Raw genomic sequence first — 20,216 nt, forward strand, 5'->3', positions numbered from 1 at the left:
TTGCCAACCGAAAAAGTATTTTGTTTTCATTGCAGCAAGGAAGAGGAAATCTCTTGACATCTAGTTTGGGCACTCTATACACTGATATCAAGCCAAGCAAGTGCAGACGGGCCCTAGCAATCCTGCAGCCCCAAATCTGCCAGCTCATTCAGGTTATGTTTGTGCTATACAACAAGGCATTTTCCAGAGCTACTGCAACCAGCTATCTTGAGGAGCCCAGGCAGAGCCCAGTGCACACAGGGTTATGCTGCTTCTACTCTCTGAACCGGGGTCACTCTGCACGCACCCAGTCTGCCCAGTGCAACACTGGACCAAGCAGATATTCCCCCAAGTCTCCTGGGAACCCCCTGCCTGCTCCCCTGTGAAACCAGCTGCTCTGCAAATGCCTTCAGATTTTATAACAAGAGATTTCTTCTCTACATTAATGAATTTTATAGTAGAAGCATTACTCTTTTAAGGTTTTTTTAAAGCAAGAAAAGGAAATGTTCTTTTTATTTAAGATGCATACAGACACTTCCAGACAAGGAAAGGCGGGCAAAAAGTCTTATCACTATGACATACAAAGTCTTAGAAAAGAAACACGAGGCACAGTTTCTCCATGTTAGCTAACTCAACAGGAAACTTCAGTTTTATTTGAATTTTAATGACATTATGAATAATTTACCCAAGCTCAGTCTTTTGAACCACAGAACAGTGTACTAATTAATGGCTTTTTTTCTTGCTCACCTTCTGCTTGCTTTATTTGCTTTGAGATAAGAGAAACAGAACTGCACAGGGCTCACCAGATGCAGCTGAATCAGATTTATGAAGTTGCAGAAATTTCTTACCTTGTGTTCTACTCCATTCCTAATAATGCTGGACTTTTGACTGGCATTTCTGACTGCCACTGACCTGACACTTTCTTTGCCCAGAATCTTGCCCCTCAGAGGTATGCAGGGATCCCACTTCATAAGTGCAGAGCTCATCACCTCATACATGAAACTATGACTGGCTTTGCTGTGAGCATGACTTAACATTTTATCCACACTCATTTTCAAGTGCCATTTTATTGACCTGTGGCCCTGCAGCTCAACCTTACTGCCTTAAATAATTTTGTGTCTTTAGTAAACTTTGTTACCTCTGTCTTCCAGGTCATTTACGAGTTTGTTGAATTGCACAGGCTCCAACAAATGCCTCCAAGGAAGAAGCCTTGTGACATTCCCCTCCTTCCAAGAACTAACCATTTTCTCCTATTCTGTTTTCTATCTTTCCCTATCTTCCCATCCATACAGAGGGCCAGCCTCAGTTGCTTAGTGCTCCTGAAAGCATTTTGCAACTACCAACTCCAAGTTTGGAAGAGAAGAAAGATGTGTGCTCTGAGTAGATCACAGGTTATCTAAAACTGACCCATGTGACACAAAGGAAAAAAAGGCAATGCTTCTTCACATCAAGGTGCCTTCTTTAAGCAGAACTATAGGTGTGTTACTTGAGAAATATGCAGATCAGATCTCATCTGGACTATCTACCTCATTCTGATATCTATATTTAAAGAATTACACTGGAAGTAGAGCAGAGAAAGGTTATGGAAACCATCAGGGGAATAAAGACTATTTTATGAGAGGAAGATAAGAGTGGTAGCTTCCTTGGCACAGCTGAATGGAGGCTGAAAAGCGATACAGTATCTCGCTGTTAATGCATCAGCATACAAGTACTACCAAGTGAAAAGAAATGCTTTAGATGAAGAATAATATCGCTACACAAAAAAATAGCTTTGATATAGCATAAATAGGTTTAGTTTGGAAATTAGCAAAAGGCTTCTAAGCTTCAGAGAAGAGTTCTGAAGCAGCCATCCACTTTCAGTACTGGGGAAAGAGCCCATCTGTATTTCAAATGTAGCTAGATGAAGCTTGGTAACTTTATGGAGGATGCAGTATAACGGGCCTATACATGACAAACAGAAACCGAGCTTGCAGACCTAGAAAGTCTTTTGCAAGTTCACTTCAGGGATAGCTGAGGAGATTATGTATCTATCTGCTCCTCAGCTGCTAACAGTTACAGGAACTATAGTACTAAAGAGCATTAATAGTTCCCAACTGAGAACCCACTCAACCAGCAGCAGCAGCGAGATGATGACATTTTCCAAAAGCAATGGAAGAGTAATCAATTAGGAATGATTATACTGAAAAGCTTGAGCTAAATCAGTCACAATTTATAAGGCTATGGCAAGTGAGGAGGAAAAAGATCCATTTTCCCCCCCATGTGAAATTGCTTTTATGTGACTTTTCCTAACAATCCCTACAATCTTAGTCATCACTGTGCAAAACTCAGTAAAAAAGCTCAACATAGCCATACATTAAAAAAGACAAAATGACAGACCTGAGGCAGGAGATATTCCATGTCTGCTTTCAGACACTTGTGCTCTATTGCCTCCCATCTCTGCTCCTGAACCAGTTTGTAGCTTCTTTGCACTGTAACCTCTTCAGGGAAATTCCCTTCTATAACCTCTCCATAAAGTGCCTACCAAACACTACTTCTACATAAATGATTGGTAATAAAAAGTATGCCAATTTGCCTTTTTCAGTGGAAACTGCAACATTCAAATGCATTACAACTGCAATTCTGATACTCTTTTTGTTAGGAAAAAAGGATGCTCACAAAAAGATAACCACTTATGACGATATTTATTTATTCTATCAAGGAGACTTGCTATGGGTGACTAGAATTAAATTGCCCATGTAGCATATCTGATAACTGTATTACTGATTACGAAGACAGACAAGATTTACTGAATGCTGTATTTTCATATGTATAATGCAAATATCAGATAACAACCACTCAGTTAAAGGCACTGACCTTTGAAAAATCAGACCGTCAGACAACATGACCACACTCAGAAGCAAAGCAACACCAGAGATAAAAGGGTATTACTCACATATAATCCCTTGTATTGTCTATTCATTGCTTAGTGGTACCATTCCTTAAGCTCACAGAAAAAAAACACAAAACAACACATGCAAGACCAGTAGGATTTGCCAAATTAAATAAATCAATGCTCCACCTAGCTCAGTGTGTTGAGACAGACCATGTTTGATTGATCATACAAAGAGCAAAACCCCACAAGATCTAGACAGTTGAGTTTCAGTTCTGCTTTGATATGGGGATTTTTTCCTCAAAAGTAGTTTACTCTCTTTTGACTTGGAGAACTTCTACTGCCATAAGTTTACATATATATATACAAAAATGTCTTTATCTGTTCTGATGTAATTTTGATTGCCATCGTAGTCTACAAAAGTGCTTATTTAAAAAATAAGCTTAAAATGCTTAAATCTTTTTATATTGATCTTGTTGCTGCAAGTTATATAAGTCAATTATGTGTTCAATAAAATATCTACTCTTCCATTTGCTGTCTTTCAAGTTAGTCTTTTGCTCTTATACCTTTCTAAAAAGGCTTTGTCATGACTTCTCTGTACTTTTCAGCAGTTTGTATCTCTCTTGTTCAAGTTCCTTTAGTTATTTTCTCTTCTCTCTTACCTGTGTCTAATTGTTCCTGTTTGATCACTTTGTAAAGAAATATGCAGAATTGATCATTGTATTCCAGGTAAGATATCTTTTCTCCCTCTATTTTTATATACAATCCCACTTTGTTTTTCAGTCTCTAGGGAGCTTACAACAATGTCCAACTCATAACAGCCTATGTCAAACCCAGCATTGCGTACTAGTATTTCACAATAGTCTTCCACCCTGTGTTAGCTTGGTACTTGTTGGCACTGGGTGTTCTCTCCTTTAATCTTTCTCAGATACTGCTTTGACCAATATAAGCAGTTTGATATCATTACTGCTTTGTCTCTTCATAGTTTGGTCCTTCCTGTAGCTCATTAATTGGTCTTCTCTGTCAAAAGACAGTGGCCTTACACATATTTTGGGACCCTGAACTGAGCATTTAGTGCCACAGTGCAGAGATGCCACAGTTCTGTGTTCTGATAACGCAGCCTGGACTTCCACACAGAAGTGCCCAGAGGCCGCTTTGAAGGGTGAATGTTTGAATGCGTAAGTGGATTTGGCATCAGGTGAGGTAACAGACAGTCAGAGGTGCCATGGCATTGGAAAGGTTTCCCCACAGACAGCCTCTCTTAGGCTATGGTGATGAAGCCTGGAAGTATGCAGGCTGCAGCATTGGCTCCTTCTCTTGCCCCTCAGTTACACTCCCAGGGTATCTACTGTCCATGACTGTTCTCATGGGCGGGTCCCATGAAGGGGAACCACCACCCACAGCATTAAAGCTCACTTCTCTCCCTTCATGAATTAAACAGTCAATGCTTTTGTGTTGTCAGTTTTCTCCTGCCAGGTGCTCTTCTCCCTCTCTCACAGATTTTGTCAAGCCATTGCTCCCTTTGGTCCCCCTAGCCCCAGATGACCCTGCTGCAACACCACCAGCCCTATGTGGCACCATCAAGCTTCTCAGGGTGTGGAAGTGGTTATCTTCAGCATACCCAGTGTCTTCCCCAACAAACCCATACAGATGGCAGAGTCATAACGCACAACCCCAATGTGGCAGCACAACATGACAAGGTGCTCATCCCTTCGCTGGTTTGAGTCAGTGTCTCTGAAGAGAAGCCAGCCCTTTAAGGCTGCTCATAATCTCAAAATGCCCCATAGATGAAGTGAATCATGTGCTACTTATTAAAGTCATGCAAAAATCTTTCATTCATCCCAAGCGTAACATGACTCACTGGAATATGATGATGACGATAATGAAGGTCAATGACAATAATTAAATAATTTATACATTTATTTTTATATATCTTTGACATTTTCTGCTGTGTCTAACAGTGAAATACATCCCTCTTCATAACTGGTCTATGATCTCCTAAGATAAAAAGAACTGTCAGGTGACGATAGATCAGTGTTGTAAGAGATCACAAGGAAATCTCATTATTTTTTCCTACTGCAAGGAAGAGCATAGCAGCAACCAAAGTAATCAGAACCTTGCCCTACAGAGTTCAGACCAACAACATTATAATTGAAGTAGCTGATGAGGAAGTTTATGTCAAGTATAGCAGCTGACCAGGCCATAAATTTGCAGGCAAAAGGTCACCTATCATACAATAAGACAACAATTATAAAAATATATGCTATATAATGCAGCATGCCTACACATGCCAAAGCATCTGCTCAGAATCAAATTATTTCAGAAAGGGTATTTTGCTGTTTCTGCTTCTAGGGTGCGCTCCGTCAAGGACAAGTTTTAAAGATAGCTGATAGGCAGGTAGTTAAACCAGCCTGTTAACACACTGTTGCACATAAGCCTTTCTTCCCTACAGTAGAGAGAAAAAGGAACATAAAGGACTGTAGACAAACATACAAACTGGTCCACAGCTAAAAATGTGCAAAACAGTTGCACTGTGCTGACAGAAAACACTTTTCAGAATTCAGTCAGAGGTTTGAGACAGCAATACCATTAAAACCAGATATTAAAACGGTTATATGTTAAAAAGGGGTGAAAATTAAAAGTTCACCCACGCAGTTTTGTTAAACAGACCTGAGAACTTTGAATTCCAGCTAGGCTGAGATAAGGTTCCCTATATGGCAGAAAGGAGGAGGAAAAAAATCCACTATGATAGGCACTTTTGAGTAGAGGAAGTACATTCTGATGTTACATTTTGTTACCTCCTCAGTTGAGCTAGTGGAACTGAGTTTGTGTGCATTGGAAAGGAGGAAGGAAGAGGCACTGTAAACTGAACTGACAAAATCATCTGGATTTAAAAAAAACCCAAACAACAAACAAACACCAACCCAAAGGAAAAAAACACCAAACAAACAAAGCAACAACAACAAAGAGGGAAAGTGATGAGGAGCAGATTTGTTGGAGACCTAGTTCATTTCACTAATGAAAGCTTACAGCACAGTACATACTGAGGGAGGTGATGAAGGGTGTGGCAGAAACTTCTTAAACCAGTTTTACCACTAAAAAAACTATTCATTAGGTTCATCCTCACACAGCACCAATAAGGGTGATTTAAACTTCCAGCTGAGGTGATTTAGTATGGTGCTATTCCAGCTCCCTTAAATAATATGTCCCTCAAACCTCGCTAGAATAGAAGTTGTAGAAACATATTTAGACAATTAAATTAACCATGAGTATTAGTTTTTCACTATAATGATTTCTCACATAATCGCTTCTCAGAATAGAATTGTCTTTTTTGCCAATTTCTAGTATCTGCCCTAGCAGATACTTGCAAATAACTAGTAGGGACTTCCTCCCCTAAACAAACAAACCCCAACAGAGATTCCAACACACTGATTTGCATATATCTACTAATACTACATGGTTTCAGTTCCTTCCAAGACTGTCCTTTGCTGCCACTAGTTATCAAAGCCAAAGACTGCTAACTCCTCAATGTCCTACTAGCTATATTTGGAGTTGCCTTGTAAAGGAGAGGTTCTTATGATCAGCTCACAAATGTCACCTGCTGCACCAAGAAAGGCTAAAATGGCTTTGAACTTAGTGTAGTAATAAGGTTGTATACGTAATTTGGCTGGCTGTCAGCAACATCTGCACCCAAGAACCAAGTCAATGGCATGGATATTTTGACTACCATATTAAAAACAGTTTCCAAACCAATTTCTACCAGAATAGCTGCACATCAGAACATTGACATCTTGCAAAGCATATAATGCCTGCCATATCTGTTCCTGCACAGGAAACAGTATTTCACCTGCCCAAATAAACCAAGCTAGAAACTGCATCCACCTATGCTGGGAAAAGGGGACACCGATGAATGAAACTGGGGAAAATGTTTGTATAAGGACAATGGATATCTCCACACTATTTATGTGAATACATTGAGATAAACAGCTTGCTTTATGGTCTTATATATGGTATTGTTTAAACTGTCCAAGGATTTGTACCAGTGCAGGCAAAACACTGATATTTAGTTCCTGTTATGACTAACACGATCCGGGTCAGCCTTAAATAGCTGGTGTGGCAGCGGATATAGCTACATGCTGACATGTAACACATCCACATTCAGAAAGCATGGCGACTGTTAATCATAAATAAAGAAACAAAACAAATATCTCATACTGGGAGCAGGAGTAATGATTCTAATTTCCTACTGAGTACGTTCTCAGCACTCTGAAAAGTTATCCCATTTCTTGCAGTAAACCCAATCTCAACTTCATCTGGGAGTTCCACATGAAAAGCAAGCAAAAGCTGTTACTGACCTAGACCTGTGTTCAGGGTGGCACTTCTGGTGCAAAAGCACTTCTATAGAAATAAATAATTACCCATATAAAAATATATACAAAAAAAACCCCAGTATTTAAGAAATAAAGTGTATAATAATGTAATAATAATTTAGAACTTAATACATCAATAAATATTTAGAACCAAACAATCAAATTGTTTATTGTCTTTTTAGTTATGATATACTTACTGTGCTACCAAACCAGGATACAAACATTTCCTTGTCCTCAAAACATACAACTTCAGTATAAAATGCAAGGCAGCCAGTGAACGCAAATGGAAAGGTGGAAAAGAATGAGATGATACTGGACAGTGTGCGGCACGACAGCATCCATATGCCACCTGCATCACCTCTACTAAACCCACCATTTCAAATATTCATATACAGTGATGAGCTCCCCCCTAAGCCTTCTCTTCTCCAGGCTGAACAGCCCCAGTCTCTCCCATCCCTCACAGGAGAGACACTCCAGTCCCTTCATCACCTTAGTAGCCCTTTGCTGGACGCTCTTCAGTAGCTCTGTATCTTTTTGTTCCAACCTAGCTGCTGATGCTGGAGAATTATCTGCTTGAGGAGATATTTCTGTACCCTGTACTATATTAAGGTTGCTGCATACTTTTATATATAAATGTGAGATACAGGAGGCTGGAATATTGATGTTGTGGACTGGGCAAGTGTTTCCAATCCCATTCTTTATCCAATTATGCATCAGGAGGTACACTGTCACTTTTAATATCCACCAAAAATGACAACAAAGCACAAATCTTTTATTCCTTTCTTCAAATTGACATACTTTCATATGACTTAGAAATGTTTTCTCTCATGCAGAGATTAAAATATAGATGTCTTTTCAAACAAAAATACCCTCCATGTTCTTGAAGTTAGCAGCTCTCATGACCCACAGTCTCATAAAAATGCATGTTAAAAACATTTTTCAATCAAATTTGAGTGAAAAAACATAAAGCAGTGCAAGTACACTGTTGTCATTTCATTTTTCTTGTTTTTGGATGCCTGTAAATTGGATATTTAAAGAAGCTGACTTTCCATTTCATAAAATGTGATCATTTTTGATACTCTTCATATCCCACAGAGGCAACAGGATAAATTACAAGATATCATGATGAAGAAAATGTTTTTCTGTTGTTGGGCTTGTCAGCAAAACTAGTCCTTTAAAGCATCCAAATAGTTTGGTTTCAACAGGAGATGAGATCTTATTCTAAAAATCTCACGTGAATGTAATAAAAAAAACATTTGATCATATTACTTAAAGGATCAAGTATCTGCCAAATCCTGTCCAAAATGTATTATTCTGACTATTGGAATGTAAAATATAGCAACAGGAAAAAAAAGAAGAAAACAAAATTAATATAATTGCATTGTCACCTTGTTTACATTAGTATTGCAGAATATTAGATGTGGATCTGTAGAGTGGAATACTTCGTAGTACGGACCTAAATTCATCAATATATTCAGGGAAGCTAGGGTTTATTTCAGATTTGCTCTACTTTGTTTGCAAAGACTGGATGCCCAGTCATAGCTGAGGTGTGCTCCACTGCCCTCATAGAGTGAGAGTTTCAGGCAGTCTGCACACTCCAAAACTGCTCCACAAGTCTGAACCAAAAGCGGGGAAGTGGGAATAATCTGGAGATTTGTTTCAGCAGTGCACTCTTCATATGAGCCAAAACACTACTGCAGGGCCAGGAAAGCTGGCATATTTCAGAGTTTGAAGCTCAAGTTAACAGTACTTCTCAAGCATTAACTCCTGCACTTGGGTTCAGCAGGGCAATGCCAGAGTGCCTTAAAAGCACGGTTCCCAATATGCAAAGCATTTTCACTTCTCTGAAGGGCTCCAGATTTTTTGTAGGAAAGACTCTCACTTACAGTTTCTGAATTGCTGTCAGGACTCAATAATATGAATGACAACATTATTAACACTCTATGAGGCTACCTGAAGCACAGGTTACTTGAGAACATGCAAGGGTGCTCTATGAAGTGAAGGGAAACCAGATATAACCCTGGGCCAAATCAAAGAAACACCAATATTTTCTAATTCCAACCCAGACATTTTATGCTTCCTTTCATCAGAAAGTTCATCCATGTCTTGCTTACACCACCGTGCAAGGCAATGCACACCAGATGCAAAGTCTGATGGGAATATGGAATGGCTAGCAAGCCAGCAACTGCTGTTTTAAACAGTATTTACCCACAGTTACTATTTAATGAAGTGAAAAACATTGCAACTGTATAGCCGTGATCCTAATGATGAAGTCATTCCCATGCCAGCAGTTAAGATCCCTATGGGGGGTTATAAGTAAGTGCTCAGTACAGATACTGCAGAGTAGGAGGATGAGTTGTACTAGAGCAGCGTAACAATATATGGAATCCACTGCACAAGAGCCAAATGTAGACAAAAGAGTAAGTACAGAAATTAGCATGTCCCTCCCACATCTGAGACGATTATTGTTTGGTGAAACGCTATCTCTTCTCAACAAAAGTATCAGAGAGAAATACAACCCAAAAATAATAACTTTAAGTGGAAAATGATAGCATTCTTTCACGTCATACTGTCTGACACCAGATCTTCCTAATCTTGCCTGGATACATTATGTACGAGTAAAACAGAGATCATCAACCCAAGGGAACTGTTAGACCCTTCCCCCACAGACTACGTGAAAGAATGCATTGCTTGTCACATAACGGGACCTACCATGAGTGAGACAAGGGCAGCAGGACTCCAGGTAAAGACACATACTCCATTAGAGGACTAAACAAGCCTTTAGAAAGGACATGCTATCTGCAGGAAGACACTTCTCCACACACTCAGCTGGCAAAGCTTTTCCACTTATCCTTTGAGAGCCAAGTTTTCAAACCCTAGCTGTAAGCTACACAGCTCCTATCAAATTGTCCATTAAGAAACTCCTTTTTCTTGTGACATGCTAAACCTTCAGCCTGACGTGAGGTTCTTGTGGGCTAGACCTGTGTTCCCACAGAGCCCTGACAACTTCAGTCATGTTTTTTGAAGTGACATGTCATTAAAAAAGACTTTATGCCCTGTCATATACTTCACACAGTGCTGATCACAGGAACAAAGACTATATATGCGAGTGCCTTCTGCAGACAGAGGTATGCTAAACCTCTGTGGCAAAAGCATTCAGGCTTCACTTCTATCAGGAGACAGACAGGCATTTCTGGGTTTGTTGTTTGGGTTTGGGGCGTTTACCTTGGTTTTTTAAATTTGACAGGATTTTTATTTTTAAACCCAAAGTCTTTATACTAGAAATTGGTTCTGCTTTGTGCTATCCTGGCTTTAAGACCCTGAAAAGGCTAAAATGCAATCAAAGCAGGAACCATCTGGTGTTGGGATATTTCTCTCCCCCACAGATGTCTCAATAACAGCACATTTCTAGAAATACATATCCAAAAACCTGATCACATCTTTAGACGTACTTCTAGCAAAGATTTAGCATAAGAAACCTATATATTGTTTCAACAGTTATTTTCCCTGTTCTCTCATATTCATTTTTCCATAGAAAAAAAAGAAAATTATGAAAGTCTGCTGAATAAAATGCAACTAACAGATCAAAAGTAAGGTGAGATTTCCTGAGGGCTCTTCTCAGAATTCAGCCAGGAAAATTCCAATTATTCTTTTATTGGTTTACTTGCTTGCTAGGCAACAGATGGTCGAAAATCTGTATCAAAGTAGAGGCCCCACCACCACATTACTTTATTATGAATGTTTCCTGATAGAACAAACTGTAAGTCTCCAAATTTTAAATTTGATAATTTAAATATTTTGCTTTACCTGCAGTCCTCAGAAATGTTATAAAATACGATGAGGTTTTGTGCAGGTCTTTTATTAGGGGTTTTGCACTGTTATACTCAGCAGCACACGTGCAGCAGCATTCCCACAATAATGGATTTTTAAAGCCACTGATCACCAAGATTAACATACAGTCAAAGAAACAGGTTCATCAAGAACTTCAACACCAACTTCAAGGCACCGAAAGGCATACAAGCCTTTTTGCAGTTCTTCCTGGGAATTACATCCTGAAATACTCAAAAGTAGGAAAAAGAAATCTTAACAAGGACAATGTTTTTGCAGTAACACCAGGAAAGAGAAAACAATGCTGCCGACTACATTTAGCCAGTACCTTGTCCATGACAGTGATCTTTTCATTTCTCATGTTAATGTGGTAAAAAACATGACAAGACTTTTACTTTGACTGCAGCATAAAGGTGGTATGTCTTACACAACACTAATACTTCCACATTTTGTCTTTAGATATGGCAGTGTCTATCTGGGAGGAAAACTCAGAAGCTAAAACGCATTTAGCATCTAACTGGCAGTAAAGCTGAGAAGAGACACAGCTTCTGAAGAGATTGGTAGGAGACGTTTTTTTCTTTCTGGAAAAGGTCTGGAACCATGGTTTCATTTCACACTGCAACCTTCTCTTTCCCCATCCCCTCTAATTTTCCTGTAACAGGTTTTAAAGTTCTACCAACTACTTGAGCCTTGCACTTGAAAGACCTTGTTTATGCATGGTGTACCACAGGGATGTGCCAGCTGCTGCTGAGCCCAGCACCTGTGCAGTATTATATTCTTCTTGAAGCCTGGTGCAGTTCACTGGGAAGAGGTTTCTAAAAATTGGTAATCTGCATCTGTTACCATCCCAAATGCACACTGGGATATGTCAAAAACTTTGAATGTGTTGCAGATGAACATGATTAAAGCACTGCAGTAAGTATCAAATTAGTGAAGAATACCTATCTAGTCTCACTAAGTTACCATTTCTTGCACTGAAATGAGCCACAGTTGTTCTTCCTACCATCTGGGAACAAAAAGAAAGAGCCAGCTGCAAATTAGTATGCTTCCTACCTCTACTTCTGAAACAAAAATTGCTTTATTGTACCACCAGAAAGAACACAACATGAAAATAGTGAATGAAACTGGTATTGTTGGCAGTAAGGAATTACCACACAGTATTAAAAAATTAGTCCATTTCATGCTGTGGAGTTGAAATCAAATCTGTAAGCAGCATCTTTGCATTAAAATGCAACCTCACATGGAAGAAAATGTTATCTACTAGATACAGCAGTGGAATAGGAATTTATACTTCTAATCTTGTTATCTATTTAACATGCAGAACTGGGAAATTATTAGCATCAGCTCTCTTGTTTGGCAGAGGACGACACAGTCCTTACCTACCTTCACGAGATATTTCAGTAAATCAATCAGACATCATAATGCATTTGCATACAAATGAATCCTATTTCTGTTTTCTGTTTTAATAACTATTTCTCAGAAACACAAAGAATTCAACAGCACATAAAGCAAAATAGAAGGCAATCAATTTAACACAAACAGCAAAAATTACTAAAGCAACTTAACAAAACCCCACAGAGCTCAGTGCATCAGTCTCCACTTTCACATGCAGCATATTCCACGTGGAGTATTCATTTCTAACTTGAAAATAATAACAAAGAGAAATTGAGGCAATATTTACACAAGGGTTAAAGTGAGATACTTTTTCAGGTAAGATGGCTTATTCTGAACTTTAAATCACAGTCCAAAATGTGATGCTTGATGGTACTCTGCCATCTGAATATACACACAGTTTCATGCTCAAAATAAAGCCTTAACTTACAAGGCCCACTTCGTAACTTCAGCTGTTACGAGAACCAGCTTACTGAACCATAAGCAAATTTTTTAGATACATTAGTCCTATTGAATCATTCACATGTTTAGGACATCCACACAGCAAACACTAGCTGTGGTAACCATAAAATTGATTAGTTCCACTGGGATCAGGATACTGAGGATAACCACAACTGTATGTCCTACCAATAAATAAAGGGAAAGGAAAAGAACAGCACTGTAGCTGCACATACCATTTATGTTCAAAAGAGGATGAAATGCAGACTTGTTTGCCTATTTAGAAGGGGTTATTTAGAAACAAATAGTAATGTAGCATTTAGAAAGGCAATCTACAGATACAAGACATTTAACCAGCAATGTGAAGACACAGACGAAACAATTTAAATGCTGCATGGTTTATCAAAAACTGTATTGCCTGTTTAGATTAACAGAGATTTGTTTCGAAACTGCGAGCCTCTCCAGTTGGTTAGAGAATGTCTCTGGATGTAGTATTTGCTGTTTCCAGAAATTCCTACAACTACAGGATAATTTTCCTAGTGAAAATATGTCATTCTGACATCTCGGGGACAGAATATGGTAGCCCTGCATATACAGAAAGCAGGCAACATCAGTTGTACAATTCACAAAAAATACTTCAACTGCCAAATCAGAATCCTGGACCCACCATGTCAGTCAAAGAAATCAAAACTGACCAGTGATTTTAAGTCCCATGTCCTTAAATCTCATTACGTTCAGGTAGCACACATAGCAGAAACACTTAGTTATCACCCCGGCTGAAGACTGAATCATACAAAGGTTTCTTATGTTCAGCACCTTCCTGCCAATGCTTGCATTTGCAGACTTTGGCAAACATGAAAAAGGCTGGATTGATGCAACCTGTGACTCTCTAAGGAAAGCAGGATTCTGTAAGTGGCATCTCTCAGACCTTAGTATAAAGGAAGGGTGAATGTATAACAGTTGGTAATTCCAAAATAAAGGCCTAACATTAAAAAGCAGTGTGTAAATTGACAGTTACATCTTTTCAAGGGAGAAATTTTTTTGCAAGTGTTTGGCCCTACGAATGCATCCAGCTCCTTGTAACTGTCAGTGATCAGAATTTGTAAACTAGTTACAGAAACTAAACACAATAGCATGACTGCATTACTTCCATACTATTTGCAAAGACAATGCAATTTATCAGATAACAATAGCTACCCAGTGGGAAAAAATAAAATTCTCCTTGAGACTCATGTACCTGAGGTATATCAAGTATTTTAGTGGTGGCATCCGTATTAACAAAGAGGGATCTTGTAAAGTTCTTTCAGCTTTGTTAGCTGTCAGTTTAATCTTGCTTGAAATAATGCTGCTTTACAAGGGGCAGCCAGCAACTGTCAGATACATTATCATTACAGGAAACACATTTTTAGGTTACCAGTTCCTTTCTTACATCTGCTGTTAATTTGGCCACTCATTTTTGACTCTTTCTGTGCTTTCACCAAGTTGTTACATGAAATGTCTAATGTAATGCCCCAGTTACTGCTGAGAAAGAAGATCCTTTTCTCCAAGTGGGTCTACCCTTTCTTGCATTGGTTGTAGTTTACCTAACTGCAATAACTTAGAGCAAACTAATTCTGCAGAAAGTGAGTATGTTTCTTCCAGTCAGACTTGGGCTTACTGTTGTGGTCCCGTGGGCAACAGTCCAAGCACAGGGAATAAGTCTGGATCATAGGGTGGGAAGTTGGAGTCCAAGACATCTTCCTTCCATTGGCAAAGCTGTTAAGTTCATTCATCCCATTTTGCTTTCCATCAGCCTGAGCAAACATTTTACTATGTATAACGAGAGGCAACCAGCATGCTAAAGCAGAGCAAACACTGCTTTTTTCCCACAAAGGTTACTCACACATTTGGTACATCCTATGAGCTGCATTAACTGATGTTTAGCTTGGTTTCTGCACACAGTACACAACTGAACAACTTCATAGAAAGGAGTACAATGTTTCTCCACCAAAGGAAAGGTACAGAAATGTATACTGCACACCTTGATACGGCTTCTGTGAGTTCTTATTCAAGTAACTGCAATTTCCTTTACTATAACAAAGCAAAAAACTATTACTAAAGAAAAAAAAAAAAAAAAAAGAGCTGAAGTACATCCACAGGATGGGAAATCAGCTTGCTGTATGGGAATGTGGCCTAGCAGCGGAAGTAAAGATCTGAAAGACAAAATTCACAAGCTCCTAATCTCAACCATGCTAATATCTCTTACATGACCTTTTACAACTGTTATTCCTCTTTGTCTTAGCTCATCCTTTTGCAAAATACATATAGAAATATGACTCTATCCTCACAAGATGCAGAACATAAGTGCTCTAATCAGTAAAGCACATGGTATGCACATGGTGCAGGATCTACTGATAAAAGGTGGTTCAGAAACATGAAAGATTAGAAGTTTTAACGGAAATGGTGACAAGATTGTGGTATAATGAAAAGCTAAAGCCCAGAACTCAAACTTCTGTTTAAGATGTTGAGTTTTTATCTTTTGCTTCAGATGAGCTTCATGTCCCCTAATTTATTGTAAATGTAATTTTCCTTGAAGCAGTATATAAAATTCTGCTGACCTGAAGATTCAGCTGGCTTCATTTAGTACAAATAGCTGTACTAAAAGAAATAACTGAAAGACCAAGATTTATCTTTGTATTATAGCTATGCAGAATGTAAATGCATAACAACTTTAATAATGAACTAAGGCAGGCATTTGCCCTTATATTTACTCTTTTCTTATTAACATGAATTGTTGATTCACGCAGTGCAACATCATGGCCCATGGTTCTTTACTTGCCAAACTTGAACTGCAGCAGTGGACCAGAAGGCAGGCTGGGGGCCTGGATTTCTCAACAGACAAACAAATGCATACAGGTAAATTAAACTATCTCTTACCCTCACATAAGAGAGCTTTGTTGAGAACTATTAATCATTCATAAGATTTACAGCATTTTGCATTTATTTTTTTGCATCACTCAGAGTTGACAGTAGCTAGGACTTTCAAATAGTAACACAATGATACATCTTTGGGTATTTTTGCTATGCTACTCATTTTTGCTATACTGCTGAGTCAGCATTCCAATACTAAATAAAAACATAGCCATGAAAATAAGTAACAAGACATGCTGTGAAATGTTTAACATTTAATTGCGCATTAGTAAATTACACAGCATAGAGGTTCCAGAACTACTCATATGAGATGGAAGTTCTCTGGTTTGCTTTAGGGTTTTCTGATTTCCTTTAGACTGTAGACTTCAAAGGGAAAGGTCTATGCCATTCTTGTACAACAGATAGTTGTAAAGAGTAAAAAGCTACTTAGATAACACACAGGGTAGAGATTTCATGACCTTCTTACATTAACCTTAAACACAATGAGCAATTTTCACTAAAAATTTTCATGAAGTGATTATATTTAGGATTGTACAATGAAGTCCCCAAGAGTTAAACATCCAAGCTATTTGATTTTTCAACAGATCTCTGAACACATTGCTACTTTCTGAACACAAAGGGTTTTTTTTTTCTCTACAGCTTTTTTTAAAGCCATGTATAGTACAATCCCATTCTGTTGGGGAGGAGACAAATCAGAATTTTTGCCTTGTCTTTGCATTCAATGACTCTAAAGTAATAAATCCATTTTCAAGCTATACTGTAAACAAAATAGAATACCTCCTCTAGCTTTCCTCTGGACTTTGGTACTACTACTGCGTGTTGCAACATCTAAGCCTCCCAATCACATTTTAAAATCTCAACTGAGCAAAATATGAGTTCATAGCATGCTGTGTAGGTTTAAAGTAACAAAGAAAGTAAAAAGCTAAGTGTAAGAGTCAACACAGTACAGGCTTTAAAAAAGCAAAAAACAAAAAACCATGCATAAACCCCATTCCAGCCAGAGCTGCCATCATTTGAAGTCTTCAGAAGGATTACTTTTGCCTCTTAATGCAGAGAAATCTTCTCACACTTTAAAATAATTATAGGTTTAGTATGTATTTAATCCCTGTGTGTAAGGAAAAAAAATGGAGAAGAACTTTCTGAAACAATAGTAAATTTTACAGCTGAGCTGGCTGCTTCCTTTTCCCTTGATGCATGAGACCTTTTCCCTACAATTCTGTGTTTAGCTTAGCTTCAGGATACTCATGAGTCACCTTTAGGCACATTAATACAGAAAAGATGCAAAAGCAGATGTGCACTCGTGACAGAATTCCCAGCAGGCTTTATAATTGTGTAATTTTCTGTAGGGCAGACTATTATTCTTTCCCCAACAGAGCACGTGTTTATCCTTTTAGTCTCACTGCGTATTTCTATATGAAAAGCCTGGTACACAGCTTTTACCAGCATTGCAGGAAACACACTGAAGTAAATGTGTAACTTCTTTGCTCTTTTAATGGGATACAGTTATACCAACTAAATGCAGCGCCTTTACTGTGAACATTGAATGAAGAATATTTGACCTCTACATAAAATATTTTCAGTAAAGTTGAGAAAAGGATTACTTGAGAAAATAAATTCAGTGTGTGGAACACAAAACACACAAGGAGCAAAAGAGATGACAAAACCCCATTCTCATGGTACCAGATCTCTCAATAGCTGCATCTGCAATGGTATTAAATTATGCTTAAAAACATTCTGTATAGAAGTTCTGGCTACTCCAGAAGTTTTCACTTTGTATTAGAGCACAATAAAAAGATGGAGAAAACCTCTGAGGATAACAATTTGGACTCACACTTTTCAGGAGAAAGATGGAAAACTCCTGTTAAAGTTCCTACTGGAAAATAGTATGCAACTTTGCCAGAGGGCACAGCCTCACTTTCTGGAACACAAGCAGTACAGTACTCCACGGACTACTGGGTTGGCTTGTTCCACTGGCAAAACTTGTTTTCCAGCCCAACCTCCTCCCTCACCTACTGCCAGGGAATACTGCTTAAGTGATCTCCTTGCTTCTGTATCTGCATTCCCCCAGTTCCTCAAAGATGCCGTGAAACAGCTTAAGCTACTGGCACAGAATCAGTTCAGAGCAGAGAATATTGCACTACCTAGGAAGCATCAGATAGTAAATGTTTGGGATCTGGTGACAGCTGGTGTACCACTTCAATTCATATGTGCTTTTCCTTCAAGGAAGTGTTCATACTCTGGTTTTCAGAAATGAATGTATATCTTTTTTCTTTCCAGGAAAGATGAAATCCATATGCTCTTGCAAAAACCCCTCTGATACTTCCCTGAAGCACAGCCACTTGAAAAACTTTGCTCCATTAATTCCTTTCAGTCCTAGTCCTAACCAGGACTACATCACTGATTTGTCCTCATAAGAAACATAACCTCTTAAATTCTTAAGTGAAAAAGCAAACTGACACATTATCTTAGGGTCTTCTGGGTCACCATCAGTAACTACTCTAGGACTTTGGTAAAATTTTGTACAAATATCATAACTTTCAAGCAACAGAGGTTAGATCTAAAGAGAGTAGGAATTTAGGTAGCTAATTCCCAAGAAGCTTCCTATTGCTATTCTTTAATCCTGAAGGCGTCAAAACTCTCATACATATCCTATTTTTTCTCAAATTGCTAAAGTTCCACTTCTGCACATGCCAAGAAATGTCCTGGTCTTCATATGGTTTAGCAGCTTGTGGCCTACTTAATAATTAACCTGGAGCAATGGCTAAAGTAGACATTTCTCCATAGATGATGATGCTCCTCTGCCCCAAAATCCCACAGATTATTAAAATGATGATGCAGTGGGACAGAGTTAAACAAAGAAGGAATAAGAATCAGCCAACAAGTAAACGAAACAGGAGAAACTACAGACTTGAAAGGAGACTTACTTTAAACTACATTCACATACAATGAAAATCCTACTCAGCAATGTTCAGGAACTGCAGGAATTGATTGCTAATTTTAGAAGTCCCCTCTGAAAGTGTACATAACTTTCAGTTTAGGATTTGATTTTGAGATGTCAGTAGAATGGTAATAAAAATTCCAGCCTTGCAAAAGGATTGCAAACAGAAACTTTTTAATGAAAGGCAATTTTTTTGGAGATTACTCTCCTCCTTTCAATAAAGATGTAAATATTAGAGAACAAAATACCACCAAATGGAGTAATAATTAGAAATAATAATAGAGCAATGGGAGGCCATATAATCCGTCTGTGACAAACAGCAAATAATTTTAACATAGCTAAATTCAGTCAAAAAAACCCCAAAGAAATAGCAAAGGTGACATTTACAAAAATGAGTCAGTTAATAAACCTAGTGTAGAACATCAGTAACTCAACCCTGACTCCAGTTACACTCTGTGTATCATACTAAATTCAATGGATTTGTTTGTGAATACTTCCTCCCTCCCCCCTCCCAGGTATTTCAGCAGAGGAGGAATGACCCTGGACTTGACATACAAGGATTACAGAGGCAGCCACTGCAGTCTTTCACCTGTCAAAAGCTGCTGGGTTGGCTCCTCATCACTGGTAATTTAGCAAGGCAGGTGGAACAGCAGGATACACAGTGGAGACAGCACTTGTAAGAGACACCCCATCCATCAGCAGCCAGCGCTGCTCCAAACAATAGTACAGTCAAGCTACTCCATAGCTTCTCTGCTTTCTGCCAGGTGATGGTTTTTACTACTCATTGGCCCATAAAGCATAAACATTGGATTAGAGCTACTCTTGCTACCCTTTGTTTCAGCAAGTACATGCAGGAGTTTGGCAGAGCTGACTGCTGTAATCTCATGAAAAACCCAGAACTGCTACCCTGCCTGGAACACAAGACGGGACAGACCTGGATTTCCTCTCCACTGCTACAGTGGAGAAAACAAGAACTTTGTCCCTTTGTCCTGGACACACAAGAGATAATGTGAGCAGTCTAGTGGCTGTAACTTGTAACTGAATTGTGGCTTGCATTCCAAAGCAGAGAGCCTAATATCCTTCCCAAAAAATTTACTACTAGTACTTTTGACAAATACAGGTATTTCGGAGATATTCATACAAGAGATTTTCGGTTTGTGGGGCTTTTTTGTGTTTTGGGTTTTTTTGTTGTGTTTGTTTGTTTAAAAAGCAAAAACAAAAAAAAAAAACTTGTTAATTCCCTTCTTTCCTAATTTTTTTTTTTAATTTTTTTTTTCTTTCATTGAATGTTCCCATATTTTTTGTATTTTTAGACATGGAGACCATAAGCATCCAATCTACTTTCTCAGTATTAGTCTATCCATATTCATCTTACCTGCTCTTGCAGCTTCCCTAGATAGAAGTCGTCTTTTCTTCCCTTTCTAAAGACTGCTAGAAAACCATAGTTCAAATCCTTGCACTGAGAACGGCATTAAGCAGAACTCAAATGAAA

At 38.5% G+C, this 20,216-nt stretch overlaps 1 protein-coding gene across 1 annotated transcript in view; it reads right to left on the reverse strand.

Moving 5' to 3' along the window:
- Positions 1 to 20,216, reverse strand: part of KCNK1 (potassium two pore domain channel subfamily K member 1) — a 32,902-nt gene that overhangs the window by 5,958 nt on the left and 6,728 nt on the right. The window lies entirely within an intron of this gene.

This window comes from Lathamus discolor, chromosome 5, assembly GCF_037157495.1.
Source record: "Lathamus discolor isolate bLatDis1 chromosome 5, bLatDis1.hap1, whole genome shotgun sequence".
Classification (NCBI taxonomy): Eukaryota; Metazoa; Chordata; class Aves; order Psittaciformes; family Psittacidae; genus Lathamus; species Lathamus discolor.